This window comes from Echinops telfairi, unplaced genomic scaffold (genome assembly GCF_000313985.2).
Source record: "Echinops telfairi isolate 266 unplaced genomic scaffold, ASM31398v2 ScPeMD7_5;HRSCAF=22, whole genome shotgun sequence".
NCBI classification, from domain to species: Eukaryota; Metazoa; Chordata; class Mammalia; order Afrosoricida; family Tenrecidae; genus Echinops; species Echinops telfairi.
In genome coordinates, this window is record NW_022103901.1 from 32,014,069 (window position 1) to 32,018,154 (window position 4,086).

Here is a 4,086-nt window from a genome sequence, read left to right on the forward strand (position 1 = left end):
GATTGTTGAAGCCACTGTGTCAATCCATCTTGTTAAGGATTTTCCTCTTTTTAGCTGCCCCTCCACTCTCTCAAGCAAGATGTCCTTCTTCAGGGACTGCTCTCTCCTGATAGCATGTGCAAAGCATGTGAGACAAAGTCATGTCATCCTTGCATCTAAAGGTCATTCTTTGTACCATATCCCTAATTATTTATCAGTACCATCATTCAGCATTTTACTTAAAAATATTTTTAAAAAATCATTTATTGGGGCTCTTATAGCTCTCATCACAATACATCCATCCATCCATTGTGTCAAGCACACTTGTATATATGTTGCCATCATCATTTTCAAAACATTTTCTTTCTACTTGAGCCCTTGGTATCAGCTCATTTCCCCGCCCCTTCCTCCCTCATGAACCCTTGTGAATTTATTTAAAACATTTTTTCATGTCTTACACCAACTGCTGTCTCCTTTCACCCACTTTTCTGTTGTCCATCTCCCTGGGAGGGGGTTATATGTTGATTATTGTGATTGGTTCTCCCTTTCTCCCCCGACTTTCCCTTTATCCTCCTGGTATCACTACTCTCATTATTGGTTCTGAGGGGTTTCTCTGTCCTGGATTCCCTGTGTTGCAAGCTCTTATCTGTACCAGTGTATATGCTCTGGTCTAACCGGATTTGTAAGGTAGAATTTAATTATGCTCTTAACTCATCTTAATTTTGTGTGCATTGGTTTTATTTATTATTACTTTCTTTTAAAACTCATGTGCCTTTTAACTTCTAATACCTATTTTCTCCTTGTTCCTTATCTTCTTGACCTGTTTATTTTGTCATATCCTCTTCTGTCTGGCCTACATATGTCTTTTGTCCTTCTGAGTTTTGTTCTTGGACTTCTTGCATTGAATTATACATTCTATCTCTGAACAATTTCATTCACTCTGTTTGTAATTAACGCGTTTAATTTAGTCTTTGTCTCTAACTCTGTAATTAAACTCAATGAGTAAATCAAATGAAAGCTTCAATAAAAAAGAAAACAAATGAAAAAATCTTCTGCCTCCCCACTTAAACTCTCAAACCTGAGACTAACATTAATTTTAAAATGCTCAATCAAGTAGTGACCAAGGTTTTAACATTTTGTGAGAAGCCATTTAAGTAGCCATCTAAGCAACTATGGGCCTCTCCCTGTCCAAAGGAAGGAAGCGTGAAGAACATTGAAGGCACATTAAAACAATTAGTCCACTGGACTACTGGACTGAAGACATAAGTCCCCACAACCCTGAGGGTGTCTTGTTGGGCTCAGTGAACAGCTGAGGCTCCATGTGTTTTGCCTACTATTATTCATTAGCTTTGTAATTTTGTTAGAGTTTTTTAATGAAATAATTTGATGTTGCTGTCTCCCCTTAGAAATTCAAGATTAATGCAACTTTTCTATGAGTCAGAATCAATTTGATGACTGTGAGGTTATTTTCTTTGGTTTTTGACGTAAAAACATCTTTTTATAGAAAAACAAATTATAGAAGTTTGCAAGACCAAACAACAGCAAACTACAAATAAATAAGCAAGACTTGGTGTTCGTACTTTGAAATTAACAATGAGTGCAACCATCAGGAAATGTTTTGCAGCCCAGAACCATAGCCACCAGTACTTTCTACAGCTTCTCTCTTCTTCTGTCTTCATCTTCACTCTTCTCTATAGTCTTTTGCTTTGTAGTCAAGGAAGGCAGGACAGAATTTCCAGCTACCAGATGGGCAAGTTACAGGTGAAACCTTACTGGTGTGGGCTCTCAGATTTAGTTGCAAATTCCCTCTTCCAATCATGAATCATCATTGGGGAATGATTTAATGTAAATTGGATCATAAGAGCACACACCCTTGTAGCAATATGTTGTTATTGTTTTTTTAAGGGGGGGAAGGCATTCTCTGAGAAGACATTCCAAAACAAGTCTCCTCTAGATTCTGTATTTTCTCAATCATGTCATATTATGCTCTTCATGTTATAGGCCCTGTTCTTCCCACTGCCTGGCTGCCAAGAGATTCCCCCCACCCCGAATACACTATGGGATTAAAACTAGCTCTATAATGTGCCCCCAGAACCCCAACTGGCAAACACCAATGGAAGTTTATGCAGATATGCAGCTGACCATGCCTGAAGATCAGAAAACAAACAGGTTTACAAAAACAACACTGCAATAACCTAACCTTCTGGGATAAGAAAGTAAGAAAAATATTACTTATGAACTGAATTTCCAAGTTCTATAATGAGAGTTGAGGTCCCAGGGGATTTTGTTTGGTATTTGTCTCTACCAAGATACTTTCATCTATAAATTCTGATTGAAGGATTGTATAATACTCATTGTCATCGTCATTTAGTCTAGAGGACAAGAGGTAGCTGTAACTATTATTTTACTCTTGTACCTAGTAAGGCTCTCAGGACATGGAGACTCCTGTAAATGCCTGCTCTGTGACTTCACCCAAATAGCTTTCATACACAGAGGACTAAGACCATGACCCACCCTTGCTCAGGACCTGCTTATATTTCCAATACAACCATTGGCCAGTCAGACAAAGATGAAGATCATATGAGAACTAGGACACCAACCTCCTTCAGGTAATATTATAGCAGAGAAGAGAGAAAAACGTAAGTGTTTACTTATTAAGGCATGAAGATCATGAACATCTGCTGTTTCTCTACCACCATCCCCAAGATGCTGGTTAACTACTTACTTGGGAGTCAGACCATCTCCTTCCTTTGATGTCTCACACAGCTCTATTTTTTCATTGTGCTTACCAGCATGGACCATTGCCTCCTGGCTGTGATGGCCTCTGATAGCCTTATTGCTGTACGTCACCCCTTACACTATGCAACAAAGATGACCCCTCAGCTCTGTGCCCTGCTCTTCACTGAGTCTTGGGGCATTGCCAATCTGAATGCTCTGTTGCATACCCTGCTGATTGCTCAACTCTCATTCAGTGCAGACAACAGGATCCCCCACTTCTTCTGTGATTTGTTTCCTCTCCTGAGACTCTCCTGCTCTGACACACACCTCAATGAGATGATGGTTCTTACTGAGGGTGGGGGGGCTGATAATGATCACCCCATTTGCTTTGCATCCTGGTTTCCTACATTTACATCACCTCTGCAGTCCTCAGAGTCCCATCTGCAAAAGGAAAGTGGAAAGCCTTCTCCACCTGTGGCTCCCACCTGACTGTGGTTTCCCTCTTCTATGGCACCACCATTGATGTGTATTTCAACCCATCATCCCAATCAGCTGAGAAAAAATGCCATAGCACTGTGATGTACACAGTGGTGATTCCCATGATGAACCCAAAGGAGCTTTAAGAAAAATGATCAGCAGGAAGAGAGATTCTACTTGATGTAAGAACTATGCGCTATCAACATGGATAGAGACCTTTGCCCACTCACTCTAAGGTAACAATCTATCTGTCAGTGTTTGTTAAGATAACCTGGTAGCACAGTGGGTTAAGGGTTGGGCTGTTAACCACAAGATCAGTGGCTGAAACTCATCAGCTATTGTGTGAGAGAAAGTCTGTCTTTTCCACCAAAGATTTACAGTTTCAGAAGCCATGTAAGGGGTTTCTATGAGTCATAATAGACTCCACGACAGTTTTTTGCTTTGTATGGAAATTATAGCTACTATTAAAAATGACACCTATCAATGGATAGTTAATTATAACCTGTCACTGTAATATCTGTAATATTTTACAAAAAGGTTAAGCTTTTCATTTCTAAGTGGTGAATTTAAAAACGAACTAACAACTTTTCACTTCTCCTTTGGGAATGCTCTCAGAATCTACAATGTTGATCCCTGAACGTGAAGAGGACTTGAAGCACTGCTGATGCAGAGCCCGGATGACAGTGGAATGTAAATAAGACCCAAATCCTCACAACTGGAGCAGTAGGTAACATCACGACACATGGAGAAAAGGTGAGCAGTTGTCAAGGACGTTGTCTTGCTTAGCTCCAAAATCAATGCTCATGGAAGCAGCAGTCATGAGGTCAAAAGACACGTTACATTAGGTAAATCTGCCGTGTAAGATCTCTTCAGAGTAGTGCAAAGCAAGAATGCCACTTTGAGGACTAAGAT

At 40.0% G+C, this 4,086-nt stretch overlaps 1 pseudogene; it reads left to right on the forward strand.

The window, feature by feature from the left end:
- Window positions 1-2,640: 2,640 nt before the first annotated feature.
- LOC115867978 lies at window positions 2,641-3,320 on the forward strand (annotated as a pseudogene).
- Window positions 3,321-4,086: the final 766 nt, after the last annotated feature.